Source organism: Lissotriton vulgaris, chromosome 1_1 (assembly GCF_964263255.1).
Source record: "Lissotriton vulgaris chromosome 1_1, aLisVul1.2, whole genome shotgun sequence".
Classification (NCBI taxonomy): Eukaryota; Metazoa; Chordata; class Amphibia; order Caudata; family Salamandridae; genus Lissotriton; species Lissotriton vulgaris.
The window spans coordinates 1,253,300,268-1,253,326,079 of record NC_141685.1 but is presented as its reverse complement, the minus strand read 5'-3'; positions in this window follow the sequence as shown (position 1 = coordinate 1,253,326,079).

Here is a 25,812-nt window from a genome sequence, read left to right as displayed (position 1 = left end):
TTTTCTGCTAAGTCCAATAACGTACAAAATGAAATCCACTTATCATTCAAAGGTGTCTGATATCTCTTCTGGCGTATCACATACAACACTACACACCAAGTTGTAGCCTTAAGATCTCCCTCAACGAATGTGAGGAATTATTTTACTACTTTGCACCTGAATGAATGAATGTTCATTTGTAAAGTGCATAAATATCAAGGGAAAAGGTGTCTGGGCTCTAGAAGAGTAAGCTGACAGGAAAAACAACCAAAGAAAATACCTGACAAGTTAAGTAGATAGATTTCCAGTTTTTTGCAAATGTTACTACAACATGTTCAATCGCAGATGAAGTGGAAACGAGCTCTATGTCTTAGCTTCATTTACAGCGATAGCAAGGTCACCCATAGGTGTTTTGCGAAAGTTGAGAATCAACAATAAAGCAGAATGAACTGTAGCAAAGGATCCTTCAGGGGGACAAAGATACTTTCCAAGACTCCTGAATACTTTCTAAATCAGTGTAATTCTTAAAAAAGCTAATGTAGAGATTGCCCTGTTTTATAGTTTCTGTCCTGTATCCATTATTACTTGACTTGGGAAAGCCACTGAGGGAGAGCCGTCACCAACTAAATAAATTCTATAATCAGGAAACCCTTGTTGGCAGACTGCAAATCCACCTTTCTGCATAATATCAGTATCGAAACAATCACAATGAATAACCTTGATGATGCACATTGCATAATGGACAAAAGAGATGCCTATTTACTCATTCTCTAAGACTTATCAGTGGCCTTCCACACACTTGATCATGGGAGGTTAGGTCTGAATGCTGGGGCACCATAAGTACTTCTGCGATGACATCCTAACTGAGTTCATTCCCTCCCTTTCTCATTAACAGATACCAAGTCGTGAAAATTGCCAGTTTAATCTCGTGTAGACCTGCAACTCCTGGTAGTGAGTCTCTTTTCAGGTTATCTCACCCTCCATTACTGGTGGTACCTTAGATCTTCTTTTTTATCAATTCCATGGTTCATTGTCGGCCACCAAAAATAGTTATGAAATATTTTTTATTGCTATTAGTTGTACCAAGATAACCATCATATACTAGTTCAATCAATTTCAACGCGAGACACACTGGCAGATTCAACTTGTCATCTATGAACAACAACTCATTCTCCAATGACAATTCTATGTATACCGTCCTGTATGCTTGCAAGTCATGCGGCAAGCTCTTATCTATAAGCAGTGCTTAATTTGAGCTGATGGTTGTAGGTGGGCTACACCTTCACTCTTATTTGGGGAACAGGACACATTTTTTATCAAAAGAATGTGTTTCATAAGAAGAGGGAGAGAGGTAGAAAAAGGGGAATGGAGGAAGAGAAAGCCTGAAAACAGTGTCAAAAGAAGAAAGCAGGGATAAAAACACACAAGGCTGCGATTAAGGGGAGCGAGTGTAGTATAGTGAATTAAAGAGGCAGGAGTTTAGACACAGTTGACACTTGGTGACTCAACCTTTGGGATAATCGACTGTAGACTTGTCAGGAAAACTTTGGGCCCTGGCACTTATTATTTTTTTTGTATAGCACATGGCTACCAGAAGGCCTCTCCGTGCTAAACAGACATCTCAATTCACCAGCCTCACCAATGTGACTAAATCCTAAACAGCCAGGTTTTCACAGCCTTTTCGGAAGGGCAATCCATGGTCAAGTTGGAGTATCTCTAATGGTAAAGTATTCCATAGTTTAGGTGCCAAGAAGGCCATAGACCGGTCTCCCCACTGGGACCCATGGATTATAGGAATGTTCAACAAATGGGTTGTCGAAGATCTGAGAGGCCTGCGGGTATGAAAGGAGAAGTCAAAGATCTTAACAATTTGTGGCCCTTACTGTGAAACGCCCTATACAAAATGCATAGGGCCTTAAATCACACTTGTTTCTCCACCAGAAGCCACTGTAGTACTGCCAAAGACTTTTTTGCAGGCTGGTGTCTCCAAATGTTCATAAGGAGGCAAGCAGCAATGTTGTGAACCACCTGCAACATATTCACCACATATCGAGGTGCGCCAAGATATAAGGCATTGCCATAATCGAGGCACAAGATTACAATGGCCTGGACAATCAATCTTTTGGCTTCAAAAGGATGAAAGCCAAAGACTTTTCTCAAGAGTCTCAGGACCCCGAAGCAGGTGGCAGCAAGCTTCTTTACTTGCTGGTCCCTAGGTTCTTATCGAGCTTTTAAGGGTTGTGAGGTAACTCTGACAGTCCTGTAGGGATGTGGGAGCCCTGTTACAGAGGTTCAGTAGCATGACTTTTCTTCATTAAATTTTAAACTGCAGTTAGCCATCCACCTGGCCTCCTTCTGAAGACAAAGATTCAATTTGCGGTGACTTGAGCTTGGAACTCTGGAGAGTGACATGACAATCGGGTGTCATCAGCATAGGGAACCAGTGACAGCCCATAATCTCTATCAGGGGGTACATATAAAGATTAAAATGTGTGGAGATTAAGGAAGACCCCTGAGGAGGCCCACAGCTCAGTTCAAGACTTTCAGAAAAACTGGACCGATGTAGTACCTGCAAGATATGGTTGCCCAAAAAGGAGGTGAGCCATTTTAGTGCTATGCCATAGATAACAGCATTCAATATTCTTCAAATGAGGGAGGCATGGTCTACCGTATCAAAAGCAGCACTAAGATCTAAAAGAATAATGGCAATCGACCCTCCTTCATCCAAACACTATCTCAGCACTTCTACCACTGCTAGCAGAGCTGTTTCTGTCCACTTGGGTGGGGGTGGAAAACCTCGTTTTATTCAGGAAAGGCAGAGAGATGTTTATTAACATAGTTTTCCAGGAACTTAGAGGCTCCTGGTAGCAGAGAGATAGTTCTGTTACTATCAGGACAAAGAGGGTCAAGACGGGGTTTTTTTAATAGCTGTTTAACTACTGCATGTTTCTATTGGGAAGGGGTCCGCCCACTATTGAGAGATTCATTTAATAAGTTGGTTAGAACGGGAGCAATACTTTCCGATCCTTGACAAAGAATATGAAGAGGTGCAGGGACTAGGAATGAACCAGATTTTACTACCTCCAAGTGGTCTGTAAGAATTTCAACTGAAAGATTGGGGAAGACAAGAAGATTGGTCTCATGTTGATGTAAGGGGAGCTGGCTGTATTGAAAAACTTCCAGATAAGGCCTGTCAGGAAAAGAAGAGTAAATGTATCCATTACCTCCTTTTGAAAAAAGAGTGACAGTTTATTACTATGCTCAACAGAATCTTCAAGAATAGGACTGGCTGACCATGTCGCAGTTATCTCTCTAAGGAACTGAAAGATTTCTTTCGGATACTTGGATGAACTTTTTCATTTTTTCCTGAGAAGTAGGAAGCTTGTGTGGCTTTTATTTCAGCATTGCTGTGTTTTCTAATAGCTATCATATATTCAAGTTTCCTGGCCTCAGCATATGATTTCCTCCACCTTCCCTCAAGGCATTTGCATTCCTTTTTTAGGTTCACTAAATGAGAATTGAACCAAAGGGAATTCCTGCCCCGATGGGTATTAGTATGTATCTTTGCCGGTAGGACTGTGTCCAGCAAATTGGTAATCCACTCATTGATCCTACAGGAGGACAGAATGATTTGGTCCGTAAAGACAGGTCTGGAAGTCTCCAATACAGTAGACCAATCCTTAAGGTTCAATAAACTATCCGCCTTGTTGGTAGGTAGGAAGTAAGTAGGCGAATCAACAGATTAAGAGAAAGTAAAACATGATCTGAGCAGGAGAGGGAGATGGAGCATTGTACCTGTTGCCCATTAATGTTACTACCTACAAGGTGAATGTATGACCTTTCTCATTCGAGGGGCCTTGGCCAATTAAATAAGTTCCAAAGAGACATGGTGAGATAAAATATTCTTAGCTGTGACATTATTGATATCATCAACACGAACACTGAAGCCTCCAAGCTGTGTAAAATTAAGTCTATTAAAGGCCAACCCTGCTACTAGATCAGGGAGTTCCTGAATGAAATGTGCATAGTGGCCCAGAGGTCTATACAAAAGAATTCCAGATAAGGTAACGGTAGGATTTTGTGTCAAGTAAAAAGAAAGCTCTCACTATCCGGAGTATTATGGGGGTAAAGGAGCACTTAAGTGTTTCCCTATAAAGGATTACTAACCCACCAGTGAGGTAGTGTGGCTCACTGGTTAGAGGTGGCAGACCCGAGAGCAGAGGACGGCCCGGGACCAGGGTTCGATTCCCGGTGCTGCAGGTTTCTGGACCAGGGTCAGCGGACCCGATAATTCTCTCGCCTCGGTGCCCACTCTGATCAGCGATCACACTCGGCAACTCTGGGCATTAGCTTGCCTCATCTTCACTAATGGCCCCACCAGACCGCCGGGGATGCCTGGTCTCACCCTGGAGATACCCACTAAGGGACCATCTCTCAGGGAAGCCAGGAAGGGTTTCGCAGCGGTCGAAGCGCCTTGGGACCCTCCGGGTAAGTAGTGCGCTATATAAATGCCTATACATTACATTTACATTTACACCACCTCCCTTGCCTTGCCAGTCTATCCTACTTATAAGGTAACCGAGTGGCTGGGCTTGGGGTACATCAGGAGAGGAATCCTCATGGAGCCAGGTTTCGGTGAAGAATAACACATCTGTTGTCGATTCAGTAAGAAAGCAAAACATATCTAATTTGTGAGCTGCCAGTGAGTGGCAGTTGACATGAAGGCACATGCGCCATAGTGATAGTTTGCAGTTACCATTGGGCTGAATCGGTTTGAGGCGGGAACACAGTCCGAAACTATTGCAGACCAGAGTTGATCGGCTAAGGTCAATATGATAAGAGCAGGAGTCATTTAAGGTGGTTTGAAGTGCATGTAGTTAACTGGCAGTGTAGGTTACCTTGATTTGTGTGCAACCGATATAATCCCTGGTCCCTGGTCCTGGCTGGGTGCAGACGGGCTTGCCTTTGGCGAGCCTTCGTGCCTTGACACTCCTTTGCGCCTTCTTTTACAGATTGAGCACAGTCTATAAGCCACTCCTTTCTACCACAGCAAATGACTCTAGCAGCTTCTCGTGCAACCCGAAGCCTCTCCATACTCCTCTGTAACACTTCCTTCCTCCGTGCACATAAACTTAGCCATCAGCAACTGCAATCTCGGCAGATATTAAACGTTCTTATTTCATCATCTTGGGATGTGTACCATGATTTTGCCGGTTCTTTGTGCACAGTGCAGCCAACAAAGCAGTGGATCAAGTCATGTAGACATGTATCCGTTGAGAGTAAAAACTAATAGCTTATGTTCGGTGTCAATGACAAATTGCATGCTCTAAAAGTATTATTTTAACCACTCAGCAGTCCAAATCCATTACAACATCTTGTTTCTCAATCCTAGATTTGCACGTTCTACCTCAGAGTTTGTCGCAAAAGCTGCCTTCCATCCATCAACTGTCATGCCTTTAAGACAACACAGCCCTCAGGCCATTGTCACTAGCACCAGCCATTACATACACTTTGCACCCAGTACAAATGGATGCAATAATTGTGCTTTTAACAAACATTTATGTACATCACTGAAAGACATATTTTGCCCCGCATCCCATACAAACGCCTACCATTCTAAAGGATTTTTTTCTTCGGTTCCATCATGAATGGAAATGTTCTAATAAATTTGGCCGTGACTCACACCCGCCCATAAAGTAAAGTAACTGCCCACTGCCCCTTGGTGGATGTGATTTCTTAATGGCACTCAATAGACCCGGGTTTGGCTCATAGTTTTCTAACCTGACATTCCAAAAAAGCCCAATCTCGACAACACTGACCATTCACTTAACTTTTAGTAATGTTATCCTTCTCTCAACCTTCTCAAAGTAAACACCCTTACAAGTTTTCTAATTTTCTATTCTCACCCTCACCATGCACAAGTATGTTGTTTCTGAATGCTTACACATCTTTCACAGCTTTAAAACATATGGTCATAATTAATTGAAAAAACTACGACTTGTACAAAACTTGAACAAATCATTGGGCATGACAAATTGAGTCAGGTATTTTTATTCTTTAACTAAAACCACCTTGTGATATTGCAGTCGGATGTCCATGCTTGTAAATATGAATCGTTGTTAAAAGGTGACCCTCAATCCAAGTGGTTTCCTTGACACTGGAAAGTTCAATTATACACATAGGTAGTGTGTTGTTCTTTGTGTGCACTACCAACACTATGAACATCTAGAATGTAAAGTTGGCAGGTGCTACCACCCCTCTGTTCACACATGCTTTTCAGCTCTTTTCGTAAATGAATCTTAGCGCTGGCGGAAATACATCTCAACTTGTACTTTATGGGAACAATTCCTTCCCTCACACATAGCACATGTTCAGACAGACTCTGTTAGTTTTCACAACAGCTCCTTATGCTCCTCACTGTTGCATGCCGTAACAGTACATCATCCACACGTTCTCCTGACACCGCCAAAATGTGTTGTATCACACCTGTTCTCGAATCAATGTCCAAACACTTCTTGTGATGCCGATCTAATAAATGTGCTCCAATTTCAAGGCATATTCCATGCATTTTAATTCTCTGCCCCTGAAAATGTTTATGCAGTCAAAACATCCTTTCAGAAGTAGCCTGCTCCCACTCTACCACCCCAGTATTTACAGAAAGTTAACAAAGTCCTCTCACCGGGAACTTCATCAAAGTTCATGTGTGTTATCAAAACCAAGCAAGCACAAGGAGATGACTGTTCCCATTGGGTGCACAGTCAAAACTGATTTGCATATGGCTGGGTCCAAACTGGAATGGCATGGTGAGCAAATATACAATGGATTTAGGCCCAGATCTCTGTGCCAGTGTGAATGTATGACATTGTTCTCCATTCTGTCCATTAATTGTTCTTTTTGCATTTCTCACCCCGAGTAGGACAGGTATGCCCAGACGTGGGTCCCGTGCTCTCTATACCACTGGAGTCAAGCTATCCTGGCTGATGAGGGCTGAAAGCCCGAAACCGGTCCTAGGATGTTTGTTTCCAGTCCAGGGCAGACCTGGCCTAGCAGTTCGGGCTGGACTGCTCCCATTGGGTGCAGGGTCAAGCCTGATTTGCATATGGCTGGGTCTAAACTGGAATGGCATGGTGAGCAAAAAATGGATTTAGGCCCAGATCTCTGTACTGGGTGAATGCATGACATTGTTCTGCATTCTGTACATCAATTGTTCTTTTTACATTTGTCACCCCGAGTGGGAACAGCAAAATACACTAGTAGGTCGAGTTGCTTGGAGTATGGTCAGCAGGCCCCAGGACCCGGCTACAACAGTCAGATCAATTTTACATAGCCTGTAAAGTTGAATACAGAGTTGTTCTGGCTGTTCTTGATGCTGAACAGGAGCTGTGGGTAGTTCTGGTTTTACCGCTAATACAATGCTTCAAGAAACAGAATGCAAAACACAACAGATACAGAGCTACTGACATTGGATGATGGTTGCACAGTGTTCCCTGTAGATGCAGCTTCGAGTGTGGGGGTTGGTTACCAGATTGGTGACCTACAACCCTTGGCAACGATAAGCACAAACTAAAAGCTTTTGGAACTTTACTGGGTCAAGGGGAGTGATGAAGCAGCTTGAAAATTCGGGACAGGCAGGACTACAACTCCGACAATGCACTGGATGACATGGATTTGGGCAATCCCTCATAGGGTCCAGTGGCCAGTGATTCTTTAGATAGATCAAGTTTTTTTACATGCAGTTTGCAGGTGACTAGTGCCACTAGTCCAGGGAGACTGAGGGTGCTTCTGACTTCCACTAGAGTCCCTGTCTTCAGGAGTATTGAGTTGTTGCCAAGGACGAGGGTTGTTTACTAGGTTCCAAGTTTGTTGCCTCAGGGACAAAGTATCCCTCTTTTGCTTTGGTGCTGTCATCAAAATCTGTTTCTCCATGACACGGGTTTTCTCTTGGTCCTTCCTTGAAGTAAGTTATTCAGATCTGAGGTTCTGGCCCATGCATACATAGCCTTGTGCAATGAAGGACCAGCATACATCAACAAATGCCTGATTTCCATAAAGCAACTAGACATCTTCGCTCAACTTCCCTCTCCCTCACAGACACCCCATGGAACCGCCGAGCCAACAGCAGAGTGATTTTTCTCGCACCTGTCTGCCAAGGCCTGGAACAACCTCCCCCAGCACCTCAGGACCGCACAATTGTTTCAACAATTCATTAGAGATTTACAGACCTGGATATTTGAATAATTAAACCTCCATGCAGCAGAAACTGTTCCATCTCCTCGAGAACCCTAGGGGTAAATTGCTGCTCTATATAAATGTATGATTGATTTATTGATTGGTGTCAGGGGGTCCTTTAACTCCTAGATCTCGGGGACTTAGTGGTGTGGGAGCTAGTAGACAATGGGCAGCTAGTCTGCTCCTGAGGTGACCACATCCAGTGGTGTATGTCACCTTTTCTACAGAGAACCACTATTTCTGCCTTCGAAAAGATTGCAGAATTATATTTTAGGTGTACAGATCAGGCTGCTAAACCTGGAGGTGCGGCCAGCCTTCCTGGAGTTGTGCACCTCCTGCATACCTAATTTCCATCCTTGACTGAGTGCAAGCCCACCTGGGTGCTGTGTCCTACTAACGGGGACAGCCACATGCATATCAGAAGTGCTGCAGACTTTGAAGTACACAGCTATGATGTGTTACTTCACTAGCCTGCTGGAGAGGAGGAGAGAGGTGTGCCCTCCTTTCTGCCTAGCCTTTTTTCCTGACTCCTGGGAGTAATCACACTACCTGGCAGGAGGTGTGAATCCTTACTTGGTGGCAGCAAGAGCACTAAAGCCTGGGCTGGCCAGCCAGAGCACAGTGAAGCTGGGGGCAATCAGGTGGGCAACCTCTAAGGTGCCACCTGGTTGTATGCCAGCCTTCCCTTGGTACCAGTTTCATGTCAGGGGAGAGAAGGCAGGTTGTTTGACACCAAACGCAACATATTTAGGTGGTACCATAATGGAGCTAGCAACCAGGATTTGCCTGAAGGCATAGGTTAAATCAAAAGAATGAAGTGCTGGCATGGATCCTTCATATGGAACAAACCCCTGCCCCAATAGTGGTGCTACGCGCACATACGGGCGCAGTGGTACAGACTAGGGCTGCAATCCTACAAGAGCTGTAGCGCCATCTCCAGACTGTATACAGAGTGGACCAAACTAGTAGGGGAAGACTCCTACCTTCTATACATGCAGACCATGATCCTGACGAGACTCCCCCACAGGCAAGGGAGGAACGGGATGATCCGTTTATCACTGAGGAAATACAGGCTGCGCTACTAATGCTCCTAGGATTGAAGTCTCCGGGTAGCGATGGACTCCTGTCTGACTTTTAATGGGCATACTCCGAAACGCTGACCCTGGCACTCCTACAGGTATATCAATAGGCCTTTGACAAAGGAATCCTCCATCCTACTATGAGCCAGGGTGAAATATGTGTGATCCTGTAGCCGGGAGGGGACCGGTGCGAACCTTCCTCTTACCGTTCAATTACCATGATCAATGCAGCTTGAAAATACTATGCAAACTCCTTGCTTCTCGCTTTGGACCCCAGATGCCACACCTAGTGCACGAGGATCAATGGGGCTTCATCCTGGGCAGCAATACTGCGATCAATGAACTTGCACAGCTTAACCCACATCATGCAGGAAGGGAAACATCGGGAAGAGGAGATGATTCTTGTGTCGATAGGCCTTGCTAAGGCTTTAGACATGGTTGACTGGGGCTACCTCCTAGAGGTCCTTAGAGCCTTGGGGTTTGGACCCCGGTTCTGCAGATGGGTCAAAATATTGTACACAGAGACATATGCACAGGTGAGACTCGGAGGGACTCGGTCTGAGGAGTGGGTTCTTGGGCTATGCACCTATGAGGAGTGCCCGCTCTCGCCCCTCCTCTTTGCCCTGGCCATTGAGCCCTTGGAGGTGCAGGTGAGAGCCAAAATGGAACAGTGGGGAATTCGGGTAGGAGACAGAACATTATTGTTTCACTATACGCGTACAACACTTTCTTCTACCTAACATATCCCCGAGTGGCCGTACCCAGACTCCTCCAGCACCTGGAACAATTTGGGGAGGTCTCTGGCCTGCAACTCAACTGTAATAAATTGCTGATCTTGCCGCTGGCACGTATGGCTGCTATGCCTTTGGGGGGCCTTCCAGACTTGGAACTTAGATGGGAACAAGCTCACTACCGGTACTTTGGTGTCCAGATTGCACTAGACAACACCCAGATAATAGCCATAAATCCAGATAGGGTCCTTGGGGCCCTAAGACGCTCTGTGATCTTCTGGAACACTTTACCACTGTCCTTAATGGGCAGGCTTGCAGTGTTCAAGATGGTGATGCTTCCATCTGTGCACTCCAGAACTCACTCTGCCTGATTCTGGCATAAATCTTTAAATAGCTGAACACGATTCATATCTCATTGCTGTGGGCGGGGCGGCATAGTAGAATAGCTCTCAATACATTGAGATGCAAATACGAAGAAGGGGGACTGGTGGCCCCATGCTTTGATTTATACTGCTTTGCAGCCCAGCTGCAGCATGCCTCCAGCTGGATGGAGGAAGGTGACAACTGGGAAAAGCGGCTCTAGCTAGCCGAGTGGATCCAGAAGTCCTCCCAGTAGCGCTGATGAAGGGGAGGGGGTTCAGGGGGACCTGCCATACAGAGTGCAAAAACCATGGGTATATGGCAGCAGTATGTAGAAAAGGTCTTGCAACATTCCATAGAGAGCTCCCCATATGGATACTGTCCCCCCTCAGAGACATGAGTGCTCATATGTCATTTAAAGCTTGGAGGGAGGGCCGGTGCGAGGTCCTTGCGGACCTCTGTCCAAGTGAGACGTTCATAATGTATGAACAAGCCGGTGAAAGCTTTGTGCTCAGACAGTGTCACTATTTACATTATAGAGGGATCCAAGAGGTAGCCAAAGTTACCTAGCCTCAATTTCCAGACACCCCACAACCGACAAATACTCTGGACCTGCTGCTCACATGTGAATCTGGGTGCAGGATGATATCACTCCTGTACAAAGCCATCGGGCAGGACTTGTTTACCCAGTTCGCGCTGTCAAGGCAAGCATGGGAGAGGGACCTAAATGAACAAATAGAGGACAGGGCTTGGACGGACATATGTGAGCTCACACGTACAGTCTCCTGCAATGCAAGGTTTAAATTGATCCACTACAACTTCCTTCCATCGCACCTATCTCACACCAGCGAAACTACAACGTATTTCACAAAACAACGACGGCAGGTGCCCCAGGTGTGGTACAGCGGAAGCTGACTTTCTGCATCTTGCTTGGGCATGGCTTGAGCTGCGGAAGTTTTGGACACTAGTGGTAGAAAAGGTGCGAACAAGCACAGGTCTCCCCATTCAAGAAAAAACAATGCAATGTCTGCTAGCCCATGTACGTAAACTCAAAAAATAAAAAATAGCATACAAACTGCTGCAGCTGATTATGGTCCTGGCCAGACACAGGATAGCAATAAATTGGATCAGGGAGAGAAGTCCGGATACACCAACATGGCTTAGGGATGCCAGGGAGTAGGCCTGAGCAGAAGAAATACACATGAAATTAAATTGCACAGACGATAGACCACAGGCAGAACTCACGGAATGGCGAGAGCTGTGTAATTCGACCAGAAGCAGTTGAAAACCAGGGAGGAGAGGGTGCAGGCATGCAGGTTGAATGAATGCTTACCTCTTTTTTTATCCTGCACTATGACTAAGCCTATATGGTTTTCTCTGGCCGGGTGTTACAATGGTTCTTGTCCTTCCTCCACCACAGATCACAAAGATCAAGTCAAACTACTTTCTCTCTCCCAGCCCTCTCCAGTACTCATGGGGTCCCCCAAGGGTCTACCCTATCTCCTATACTCTTCAACCTTTTCTTGGAACCATTAGCTAATTCACTAAATTCCACGAACATTCTATTCCATAAGTATGCAGACGATACCCAACTTTATTTGAAAATCTCCTCCCTGGATAACATCCTCTCACTCAACACTACCCTAACATCTACTCAAAATTGGTTAACTGAAAACCATCTCCTGCTCAACACCTCTAAAACTGAATTCCTCCTCATCTCTCCTCCAAACCTCATTCCCAAGCTAGACCTTTGGTTGAATCACCTCACTGCTTTTAACTGCACCCCCCTAATTTTAGACTCAGCCAAATCTCTCAGAATCACCCTGGACAACCACCTCAACATGAAGAATCATATCAGCAACATGTGCAAGGGAACTAATCACTTGATGAGGACACTTATAAATATCAAACCATTCCTTCCACAAACTGTTTCAAGCAGGTGGTCCAAGCGATTGTTTTATTGAGGCTAGCTATGGCAGCACTACGCTCTGTGGCCTTCCCAAATACACCCTGGCTCCACTAAGGACATCACTGAATGCAGCGTCTAAACTGGTTACAGTCATTAAATGAAATGCGCACATATCCCCAGGCCTAAAATTACTTAATTGGTTGCCCTACGAAGCTCGAATTCAGTTAAAGATTGCCATTCTGGCGCACAAAACCCTCTACTTCAAAACTCCCAGGTACCTAGTGCAAAAGCTTGAACTATCCTTTGGTGTTAGAACCTCAAGAAGCGCTAACACTTTCCTCTTGAAACAATACATCTTTAGCAAAAAGAGAACTTGCCACCAAGCCTACTCTCGTGCTGCCCCAAAGATATGGAACTCTCTTCCACCGCAAGTACGTAGAATCTCCTCAACGTTTGCTTTCAAACGTGAAGCCAAAAGATTCCTAAAGAACAAATTCTTTGCTTAATTGGGCTAGGTTTATCCGCTCGAAGTCATCAACACGATATGAATGATCAGTTCCATGTACTCATGTATGCACGTATTTTTCCATAACATACTCATCTGTTGCATTTAAACCCACCGGGTTAGAAGTATCACCGGTCGAGGGGTAAGGGCGTGTTCAGTTTTGCTAATGTTATACTTCAATGTAGGCTACAGTACAGTCCTGGGACACGAGTATTATTTGTTCTCTTTGTGTTTCCCTTCCCCCTTTTTTATCTCTGTTGGCTTCCCTATGGCCCTATAGATTACACGGAGCATGAACGTGCCACACAGGTTTTAGGGTCTTTATGTATAGGTCTTCTCAACATTTTGTTTTTTCTTGTCTTTTATTTTTTTCTTTTCTTTTGCTTTGCACTTTTAAATGGCCAGGCGCTTTACATTAGTCACTAACTTATTTGTGGCTAAATTGTAACCCTACTCACACTCTCATAGAACTTTTATTGCAGAATCTTAACGTTACTCTTTTAGCCTCGATAATACCGACCTAAACAAATCGCTATTTTGCCTAACTAGGACCTCTAACTTACTTATGACTGTACAGGAATAGACACATTAAGTTATTATTTTCTGCATGAATGTCACAGTAACATGTAGGTCCGCAGCTCACCTTAAATATTTTCCATTTTCAATAGTGGAGATCACCTTTTGGTGACGCATATCTCTTCAGTTTATGGATGTTTTGTACTTTGTCCGTTTGGTTTATGGTCTCCACGTGTGCCGGGTGAAGTTAATAGTACATTTGTATAACTGGTCTGCATCTTAAACTATATTTGTCAAAATACATGTCCTGAGTTCATGTTTTGTATCATTCCCAGCCCTGAAGATTCAGAGATAACTTTAACTCTGATGAAACACGTGTCGGCTGGCTGCGTTGTGTAGAACACCAAATTAAAAAGAAAATACAAAGACATCATCATTGGATCGGAATCAATTTGTTGTTCTCTAACCATATGCATTGTCTAAATCTTAATTTGTGTGTGTGCTCGGGTTAATCATTACTGTACATGTGACAGGGTTTCCCAGTCCGAATTAAGGGGTTATTAGGATTTCCCCTTCCCAGGCTGCACCACACCTAGCTGTGTCCCCATACATTTACGTGAACCTGTTGAGCGCCACTACTTCCTGGATACTTACTTCCTACCTCTTTTACCATTATCTGCTCGAAGTCATTGATCCTACAACCATTGGACCATCAGTGGATGCTGCTCTTCTTTCTCCATAGTGGGCCCCCCTCTTAACCCGCTAAGTGCTTGCTTATTGTATTACTCTCCTTTGACCCATCTGTCTTGTAATTACGTGATTATTCTTGTTTTTTATTCTTACTTTTGCTGTCAATATTGCATTCCTTCCATTCTTCTGTAAAGAGCACGGATATCCTTTGGGATCTTGTTTGCGCTATATAAAACGTTATAAATAAATAAATAAAATATATTGTAATCCTCATTGTCAAGAAGTTTAATGCTTATAATTATGATGATGGACTTGGCATTATAGATGCTGTGCACATGATACCTACGAACTATTGTTTATAAATATACGTTGTAACTTCACAAAGTACATAATTTCCAATTTTGCACAACAACGTCAGCAGAATTTTAATACCGCACACATATGACCAAAGTAAGTTATTTTACAGATTAATATAGGGTAGGAATTATACGCTGCAAAATAATATCTTATTCTAATTTTACTCTATGAGAATTCAATAAAAATAAAACATTGATTGTAACATTCATAATAATATTTTATTCTAATTTTACTCTATGAGAATTCAATAAAAATAAAACATTGATTGAAACATTCATTTTGAAATGTAGAAATACTCTAAGTAGGCCATGTCCTATTTAGGACATGGAAAATATTATTATTCTTTACACAGAAAAGTACTTCCTTGTATTGCCATCTGTAACCTTGATTAGCCCTTAAGTAAGATAAGACTGACATGAATATTTTATGTTTGCCTTTTATGTAATATTCATGACTCTGTTAATTGGATTTCATTGCTTGCAGAATTCAACAGTATAAACCACCCCCCTCGATCAATGGAATTAAAAAAATGAGTAAAAACTAAGAAAACAATTAAAATTGTTGCTTTAGTCCCTTTACCCTTGTGCATGTGAATCTCCCCAAGATGAAATTTGATTCTTTTGACAAGGTGTACCACCAAGATTTTAAACGTAAAAGCACGACAAATGCTGCATTTCTTCCTTCACTTCAGTAGTTGATTTTTTAGCTACGCAATCCCTGATGTTCATTGTTACATTTTCTATTTCCCCAGTTGCCGTTGATTACATTGTAGGAGGAGGAACTGCGCAATTCTTAGCAAATCCGAAGCCTTCATATGTATTACGGCAACAGGTTTTCATAAAAGCTGCTTGCTATTCTGCTTGATAGCGACTGATAATTGCTTGCGTTTGACGTGAGCAGCTGCTCTGCGTGTGTGAGGAGGCACGCAAGGAAGCGAGAAGAGGCCTGGAAGTGCAGTGGTGATTGAACGACAGAGTAGATCTAAAATCATTCTTTGTAAAGATGACTGCTGCACAGGGCAGGGCCGGATTGGCCACTCATCCTTTCAGACATTTCCCAGGGGGATGAGCAATTGCAGGCCGTTATTTTGTAGCCGGGTGGCCATCTCCTGTGACCTTCTCTCCTACGCCCAGGGCTTTAAGTGGGTGGGGTCTCACCGGTGCTGAGCACAAGCATTTTTTATAGGGGTCCTCGAAATGGGTCTCTATCGGGCTCTGTTTTGTGTCCTGGCACAGGCGGTCCATATTTTTCCGGACTGCAGTGGCAGCAGGCACATTATGTGCGTGTGCTCACACTGCCCCCTTCTCACTAGTGGAGAAGTTACGGCATGACCTCATGCCAGGTGAGAGTTGTTGGGGAAGGGAAATCCTTTAAAGAGAGTCATTTTCTCCCTGGATTTCCCATTTCTTTTTTAAACTCAGGAGCAGCAACATTGTCATGGTGTCACCAGGGCTTTAAGTGGAAGCTTTTTCAATAATATACACGCCATAGTTGCTGCTTATTTATCTTATCCAACTAACAAGCATTGACAAAGCCAATAGTCCTGACTTGTTGTGTAATGATGTTACTTCTTGTATCATATATCTGGATACAATGACAGAAACAGCAAAATACAAGTCGGGGCGGCACACTATGCTAAGCGCAGATTTTTAGTTTACGTGTTTTTAAGCCACGCCCTTAATTACATTGGTCACCCCCCTTTAAGAGACCCCCTAGTTTTTTCATCCCACTTAAAGCCCTGCCTACGCCCTGAGGTTTCTAGCAGAAGGCACGGCAGAGCCACAAGGAGAGTGAGAGAGAATGAATGCATTGATTAATAAATGGAAAAAAAGATGAAGTAAGCAGGGCTGGTTGGACATTTTTGCCCGGGAAGCTTTTGTCCGGCCCTAGTACGGAGACTAAGTAGTTTTAAATATATAATCCACTTAATCCCGAGCAATCCATTTGATGGTGGCAATACTGCGTAGAACATGCCATGTTAGCACATGCCATGTGGGTGCTGGTATAGTGAGAGGACAGGTTCTGAAGGACAGCCCCCAAGCAGACCAGGCAATCTCTTTCTTTCTCCCACGCGCACAGACACAGAGAGCTAGCTGCATAAAGCGCATGCCATCCTTAAACGAATGGGTGAGGATAATGGAGAGTGAAACCAGGGCACAAGTCCTAAAAAAAGAAGTGGGGGGACTAACCAAGTTAGGTAGTATGCAAGATAAAGCATGATGTGTGCCATCACAGCATATGATGTCATGACGCATGACATTGCATGTGACATCACAGGAAGTGACAGAACAAGAAGTGACATCAGATATTAAGACATCACACATTTGTTTATCAGGTACATCATGAGTACACTGAAGAGCATTTTGAGATTTAACAAATGAGATTTTGCATTGGGTTTGTGCCAAAAAAGTGTCTCAATCCTGACACAGAATCTGAGTATTAACTAATACATTTATTTTTTTTAAACCATGCCACAAAGATATTGGCAGCAAGGAGAAGCATGGCAGTAGATCTGTTCTGCTTAACTAGTTGCAAAGTCTGCATTTTGAAATATTTGATTGGGTTAAGGCATTTGCTGCACAGGTGCCCAGTAAATTTCAGGGTGGTGCAATTTGCGTAATTGCGTTACGCAAAACTGTAAAAAATCTCCTAGAACACGCAGAAATTTCGCGAACACGCAGAATTGCATGTTCGCAATGCTTTTTCATGTTCGCAATTGCTGTTTGCGAGCTCGGGGGGAAATATCTTGTGAACACGCATTTTGAGAACATGAACAAGCAAAAAATTTCACGAAGTCGCGGAACGCAGAACTTTTGGAAATTTTGCGTTCTCCGCGCGAAATTACCAAAATTACCCAAATTCCACAAAATCCTTTTGCTATCTGCAGTTCAAAAATTGTAATCCTTCTAATATAGCACAGTGAGATATGGACATGTGACTCCTACATCTTGTAACCCTGTGTCATATCACTCATCTTGTACATTGATTTACACACTCACATGATTTATTGTCAATGTATAATGTGTATGTTGTGTAATGAGCTCTGACCCCGCTGCATTGGGATGCATAGCACTATAAACGAAACTAAAAAGTGCTATTGAAATTGTTATTTGTGTAACTACTGGGACTGACCAACACATATGACATTCTTACAGTGCGTGCACTTATATACAGGGACTGAACAAAAGCAAAACCATTCCTCTCTTAAGTACCTACATTGTTTTGTATTGTATTTTGAATTTGTAAGGCACACAACTACCTCAAAGGGTTTCCCGGCGCTGGTCCGATAGGAGAGCTGAAAGAACTGGCAGAAGAACTAACAGTTGAAGAGCCAATTCTTCAGATTTTTATAGTATAAGCCATAAACAGCTATCAACTAATAATTTCTTGAGAGTTTGGCCCAATTTCTCTTTTTTTGATCAGCTTCCAAGTTGGCCGCTGGAGGGGACGAAGCTACTTTCAATGAGAGGGCAAAATGATAAGACCAACACAGGGGAAGCGCAGGGACCAGCTAAGATCAGGTAAGTTGGAAAAGATAGGATCTAACAGATGGCCCTCTATATGCGTAGGACCTGAGTTGCATAGATGAATAGATTGCAAAATCTGTGAAGTGATAACAGGCTGTGTGCCTTTGTTTCTCCTCTGTGGCATTTATCTTTGGCCCAGCTGAAGGTGAGAAAAAAAAACCTTCACCGCCTGCACATTGCTGCTGGGAATGGAAAGCAGACAATGTACAGGCGGTGCTGAACGTGTCCCGGTGGCTGAAAATGACACAGAGACGAGCTCAACATACATAGTGGGGCTCAACTTCTTGGCAGGGTGGATGACGACCACCCCCTAAAAATAGTGGGTGGACGTCGTGTACCTGCGTGTACCCCCGACTTCTGCCCTGAGTTAAACCACACCTATCACAGCAGCCTTGGGTGGGCCCAATGAAGAGATTCACTCCAGGTGGCAACACAAACTCATAATGTTGTTTTTTTGTTGATTTATATAGCGCAACTTATCACTCGTGAGTGCATCCAGGCGCTGTCAATGGACACAGTGAGATTAAGTGATTTGCCCAGAATCACAGGATGTTGCGCCAAAGCAGTGACTCGAAACCGGATCCAGAGCTCCAGAGTCGGCAGCTCTGACCGCTGTGTCACAATCTCTCCCCTCTATTGCACTCTTTTATCAAATGCGGCACTACTATTGCACCAGGAACCGATCTGGACCCTGAAAAAATCCCACTTGTTACCATAATCTGTACACAGAAGACTCACAATGTTATGTTTCTGTGCATCTCAGACTGAACTTTGGTATCTATGAGTCCACTAATTACAGAACATTTGATCCTAATCTCTTTACCCATGCAATCTTCACATTCCATATCCGAGAAGGTGCAACATGTTCTATTTATTATGTTCATACCTGACAGCCTTAAGTGAATAAGAGAAGTTCTAAAAGAAACAACTGCATCACATATAATAATTATGATATTCTCCTATTTCTGTACTTACATTTATTGGTGCAACCACCTCTGCAGACAAGGCTGTCAATTTGATTTGAAGTCATAAAGGTAAAAGCAGCTAAATTCTGGAAACGTCCTGTGCAAATAGACATTCCAAACCAACAGCCAGAACATCAATGAATAATATGCGGACCAATAGGCATCCTGATATGATATTCAGCACACAAAGATGCACCTACTGGGATGTTATGAATGACAACATTGGCAGTTCCTCTTCAGCGGTCTCCTAGCGGTCCATTAGAGCAGTGGTCCACGACTAGCCCTGCTACAGCCCACATGCTGTTCTGTGGTGGCATACGATAAGGACTTAGTGCTACTCCATGGAGGGAAACCGGAATCTCAGGTGGCGCACAAGGAGTTCTCTAGAAGCTTAGATTTTGTGGGCACAATTTCTATCTCTTGAAGACAGACTTTTGAAGGCAAGAATCTGCACTAAGACTACATCCACCACGCCATCCTATATCATATCATGTTCTGATTGACTAGTGACACATTTTCTGCTCCTTACATTTTTGGGCATTTGAAGATGTAGTCTATAAAAATATCCTGAATATGTCAGAAGCCGTGTTTGTGCAGTGAGAAATATTCAGTCATTATTGTAAGTGGTGTCTTTTTTGTGCTGGTATCTCCAGTTCTGCATTCATTTTTTGGAAACAGCTGGATGAAAGATGGTGTCTTGTTTTTTTTACTCGTTTTATTTACAACATGTTGGTAGTTTTAAAGGTACCCAGGGTTTGTGGAATCCTCTAGAGGGAACCAAGAAAGCAGGCAAAATATTCCAAAATGTGAAGTTTTTTAGAAAATACAACAAAGTGGTGAAATAAAATATTTTTTTTCTTTTTTGGAGAATGACATCAACAAAACATTTGATGACCACTAGGCAAAATTAAAGAAATAATTATTTTTCCCTCGTGGTCGTCTCTCAAAATCCCTCTCCTAGCCACACCACCCAACCGCTCTTACCTGTTGATTTACTCAAGTAAAATACCATTACGTTTATCAGACCTTTCTAGTTGCAGTGATATCAAGGGGCTGATTACGATGACTGTCGAAGTTGCCTCTGACTGACACCGACGTGGTCTCAAACACTGTTTGGTCTCATACTCCCATTACTCTATGGGAGCTTGTACAAGGGCCATAAACCGGCTGTAATACAGGTTCCCATAAAGAAATGGGTGTGTGTGTAAAACCCTGCACCCTATGGCAGGAACCCCATGGTGCCGGCCACACAGTGCAGGGATTTACAGGGGGCACTCTAGGTACCCCCTCAGCCACCAAGCGTAGGCCGTGGAGGCTAGTGGGTCCTGCTAGGGGCCCGTAAAGTTTCTTTCTGACAGCCTATCTGTGTCAGAATAGCCGGCATGAAGGGCTGTCAGTAACCAACATCGCAATCCTAGCAGTGGAGATGCCATCCATTGGGGATTCCGATACGGGTCCAACCGGCCGGAAGACTCCAAGAGCGGTTGGAACTATGTCGGAATGACCAGCCAGTTTACGCTCTGACCGCCGACATCATAATTCTTCGGTCGGATCACAAACTGTCTGAAAGCCTTCAACCACGATTGGAAACTTAAGACTAGAGGTCGGAGTCTTTCTGACCGACATCGTAATCGGCCCTATAGTGTTTGTTAGTTGTCCAAAAGCTTAAGATACCCATAGCCAAAAACTGAGCAGCAACTAAAAATGAATTTTCATTGTGTAACGACCATGCATCATTTGATATGGTAAGATTTAATGAATAAAAAATGTATATGAGGGAAACATGCATTGTTGTATTGTGCCCAAGGTACTCACTTAAAGAATCATAGTTATTTTACTCCGAATTTAGGATGACCCATACTATTATGTGATTCAGAGGGGATTTTGCAAAACGTGTTCTTTCTTGCACAATAGTCTACATCTGGAAGCCAAAAATATGATGAAATGTAATTTATAATAACAATGTTCTACTGTTCTGTACTCCTACACTCATATTATAAAAACAATACCCCACTTGTTTTGATAGACCTATTGCCTACAACTGCAAAGCACCCAAAACAGATATTTTCCCAAATTGACATATTCTTTGGGTAGTTACTTAATGTGGGCCTGGACCTAGGGAAGCTTATCCAACCCAGACATTTCTAAAAACTAGACACCCAGGAAAGTCCAGGTTAATTGACTTCCATGGTTCCCACTATTCTTTCTTTCTCAAAATACTCTGTAAACATCAAACTTTTAACCTGTTGAGAAACGTTTTCCTCACATTTCTGTTAGGAAAAGTTATGGAAACCAAAGAGATCCACAAAGTTCCTAACACCTAGCATTTCTACATTTCTCTTGAAAAAAACAGTCCCCGATTTGTGTATCTGGACCTATTACCTGCTCGTAGTTTAAATACATCAAATTGATTCCTCCCAAATGTACCCATTCTGGTGATGTGTGCAGCTTTGGTTTCTGGGCCGGGGTTAGCCAGCACCCAAGGAAACCTACCAAACATAGACATTTCTGATATACCTGCCATACCTAGACATTTCTGAAATCTAAACACCAAAGGGACTCCAGGGTGGTGTAATTTACATGGGGCTCACACTATTTTTCTGGTCAGAATGTCCTGTCTCTTACAATAAAAAAATAACTTTCCATTACTGGGGTTTGTAAACCTATGGCAGGGGACGGATTAGGTGTAAACTACTGAAGCCTTTAGGAATGGTGGTCCTGGGCATTCTAGCTGGAGACTGCCCCACAATGAGGTAATCTGCCCTCAAGCAGAGCAGAAAGACTGGCGCCCTTTAGTTGGGTGGGGCATAGCCTAATCTCTGGCTAAGTTGTTCTCATTCAAAATAATATTTCTGGTATTCCAGTTTGCTTTCAGCTGCTGCCGGAGGAGGCGTATTGGGGGTAACGTTCCCAATCAGAGTCTTGGAAGCAGAAAGAATGTGGAGCTTTTAGGGACTAAGGGCATGACTCAATGTCAGTATGGGCCGCCCCCTAACCCATACATAACAAATATTCCCTTGTGCCTACTTGGCTTACTGTCCACATTTAGAAGGCAGGTTGGGGTAAGCCCTCAATGTACCACCCAGGTGGGCAGTAAGATTTTAGAGTGGAGTCAGGTACAATAGCTGGGGGGGTGTCCCAACCCATTCTTTCTTTTTATTACATATGATTCCGGGTGTCTTGTGGTCATTATGCTGCTCCTGGGATGGGCAGATTTTGAATAAACACTATTGCCTCCCCCCTCGAGGGGACAGAAAGACAGTTTTGCTTATTATGGGGTGAGACCATGGGCCTGATGCCAGGACATGCCACCCTCCTCCTCATTTTTAAATACAAAACATTTCCAGGTGCTTATTGGCTTTCTGACGACCTGGGGGTAAATGGGGTAAAACAACAATCATGCAACCCATGGAGGGGAGGGGTGGCAGAAAGGCAATTTTCTAATTTTTAGAGGGAGTGCACTTCCCCATGTCTAGGGTAACCACACCCCCCAAAAAAATCCCTGATTCCTAGTGGATGCATCCCTGCTTTGGGGGTGTGCTCAAATGATAATACTTGCTTAGGGATCTTCTAGGGAGAGGTGCAGTTTGAAAGGGGCCATTTCCACCTTTTAAAAGGCACATTCCCCACATTGTTCAGTGTTTCGAGGGGCAGAGATATGCCCCTCAAATCCTGATTAAAGTGAAAGCTTTGTGCGCTGATTGGCACACAATGAAAACAAATAATAGCCAGAGGATATTTTACACAAAAAAAAGAAAATCCTTCTGGGCAAGCACCAGAAGGATTTTCTCCCGTTGAAGAAATGTAGGGGATGTGAACAGCTCATTCCTTTTATTTAAAAGCTTAATTCCTGACAGCCAAACAATTGAAATATAAATGCCACAGTAAACAGTACCTTCACATACTGAAGAAGGAGTTTCAGTTTATAAACTTTATTCGATTGTTTTTAAAAAACATCATAAAAGTATACAATTAAAACATTGCACATTCAAAAATACATTCAGAAAATACAACACCAGGGGGGATACATATCATATTGTTGGGCAAGAAAAATTTAGCATAAAATGTAGGAATTACTGGACATAAATTTAAGGGAAAACCATACTTAGTCTTGCTGTGATAGATTACAAAATAAAAGTGGCAGTAAAGAAACATAAATCTGGGCTCGCAAGTGAGAATAATAACCTCATTGCATTTCCTGTGGTGTACGTAAAATACTTCATAAACATAGGTTTAAGATAGCGAATACGCTGAGCTTTGAACAAAGGACAGAGTAGGAGAAAGTGCGGTGTGCTTTGTTTAGTTAAACCATCACACGGAAGGGGTAACCGAGTAGCATTTCATTGTGGGGAAGGCAACCAGGTTATGTGCTATGCCTAGTCTCAGTCTTGAAAGTACAAATTGATGAGACTGTCTATAAATAACATTAAGGTACATGGGTATACCAGGACTGTCTTCTTTCAAAGAATATTAGAAAACATGGGTAGAATACTCTTTAGTTGTAATTTTCCGCAGATCAGATTTGACCCGCAAAAATTTATTTTTGACTTCTTCTTTGGTCAGAGAATTCATACAAATAGGGTCATTACACACATCCATATCGAACAGATCCTTAACAGTTGAAATCACATATTTTAGCCAAGGAATATTGGAAACTTTGTCCAAAAGTAAACAGTCCTTATTGATGTATTTGGTAAAGGCAGTTTCCGTCTTGGTAAAAATGGATTTCCAGACCAACAGTGGCCTTAGTCCGGTTAGATCAGATAAGTAGTCCAGATCTAGTTCCATGTGAGTTAAAACAGTGGAAGCCGAAGATGGAAGGCAGAGCAACCGTTTGAGGAACTTATTTTCCATAATTTGCAGGGCCCTTACATTGCAATGTCCCCAAACCCCAGAACCGTACAATGCTACCGATGTACATCTGTGCTTGTAAATATTCAACATATCTACAATACGGCGGCTTCCCACTTTAGAAGCAAAGCGGAAGACGCCTAGGGATGCTTTCCCCATTCTAGCTTTAACATTTGTCTGCTCTGGAACCCAGGAACCTCTGTTATTAAAAGTAACGCCCAGATAACAGAAATTGGCAACAGTCTCAATATGGTTTTCCTTAAAATAAAAGGGTTTGAGATGCTTTAACTTTTTGCCACACACCATAACAAAGGTTTTGGAGTTATTGATTTTAAGTTTCTTCCCCTGGATAAAATCATAAAACCCATTCATCAATTTTTGGAGGCCTATAGGGGTCCTGGAAAGTAAAACAGTGTCATCGGCATAAAGTAATACCGGTATGGGAAGACCTCCTACTTGGGGGGCATCGGCTTGGATTTGCTTTAAATCTTGCTCAACTGAATTAATAAAGAGCGAGAAAAGCAACGGGGCCAAAACACATCCCTGTCGGATGCCAGATCTTACCTTGATCTTTCGTGTACACTCCCCCGCTGGACCATAACGAATTTGGGCCGATAGGTTGGAATAAAGTCTGGCTAAAAAGTGAATAATATCAGGGGGGCCCCCCTGCCCAATAAGGTTGACCATAACAAAGCAGGGTCAACCAGATCAAAGGCGCTAGAAAGATCCGCAAAACACAGGTATAGTGATCCCGGTTTGGCCTTGGTGTATTTACCAATTAGAAGGTTCAGGTTAATACATTGTTCTATAGTACCAAGGCCCTTTCTAAAGCCATATTGGGATGGGGCGAGGATATGGTTATCTGTGGCCCAGTCTTCCAGTCGTGTTAACAAGACCCTACTCAAGATTTTTAATGAGGAATCCAGAAGGGAGATAGGGCGGTAGTTCTTGGCCTCTCCTCTATCCCCCTTCTTGTAGATTGGAATTATAATGGATTCACCCCAGCTTAGGGGAGTCTTGTTATCCACAGCGGCATTAAATGCTATGGTTAATAATGGACTCCAGAGGGCCAGATCATGTTTATAAAGATCAATTGGCACCTCATCAGGGCCAGGTGCCTTTCCCCCTTTACTATTCTTTATTGCCATATCCACCTCATGTGTCGTGATTCTCAGGGGTTCAACTGGAGTGATAAGATTGTTACAGAGATTATCATTAGACTCTCCAGTTGGGTCAAAAATCCCTGTGAAGTGTAAAACCCAGTTATCTTCGCTTACTTGGGCGGTAAGGACTGGAAGTTCTTCCTTTTGGAGGAATGGACTGTTGATGGTGCTCCAGAACAGCTTGCTGTCCCGGAGGGCTGCAGCTTTGTTCAGATCTTCCCAGGCTAGTTCTCTTAGCTCTTGTTTCCTGAGCTTCAATTCGATATTATAATTGGCCCTCAATAGTTTAACTGCTTCCCTATCTCTAGGATTGATGGAAAGGGCAAGCTTAAGGGCTTTTAACGCCTTAGTGCACGCCTGATTGAACCAACCCAGTGTTTCCCGTTTAATTGGGGCCTTCTTGGTAGTAAGGGTTTGCTTGATTATGGTACCCAATTTCTCAAAATTATTAACGATATAATCAGGTGGGGCATCGGTTTCAAGACAACAAAGTATCACTTTTAAACCGGCTTTCACAACACTACAGTGTAAATTCTTGGATTTTTCCCCGCACCACTTAATGCGTATCCCATTTGGCCTACATGGGATAATGTCATCAACAACCCTGCCGGAAAATACCTTCCTAGTAATCTCACAGAAGATGGACATAGTTAGTGCATTGTGGTCACTCAGTCCAAGGTCCAGGATATGCGGGACCGTACAATGCGGAACTATCCGGGTGGAGATGAGCAGAAAATCAATAATAGAAACAGTATTCCTCCCCGTAAAAGTAGGGGCCAAATTACCCTCGTTGTCAGGGGCATGTTGGTGGATGGACACATCATACTTTAGCATCAGGTTGTTAAGGGAAGTACCGTAGGGGGAGTGTAGAAAATGTAATGAATACTCCCCATTATCCCCATCATATCCGCATGCAGTTGTATAAGAGAGAGGGCAAGTTCTGATGTTAAA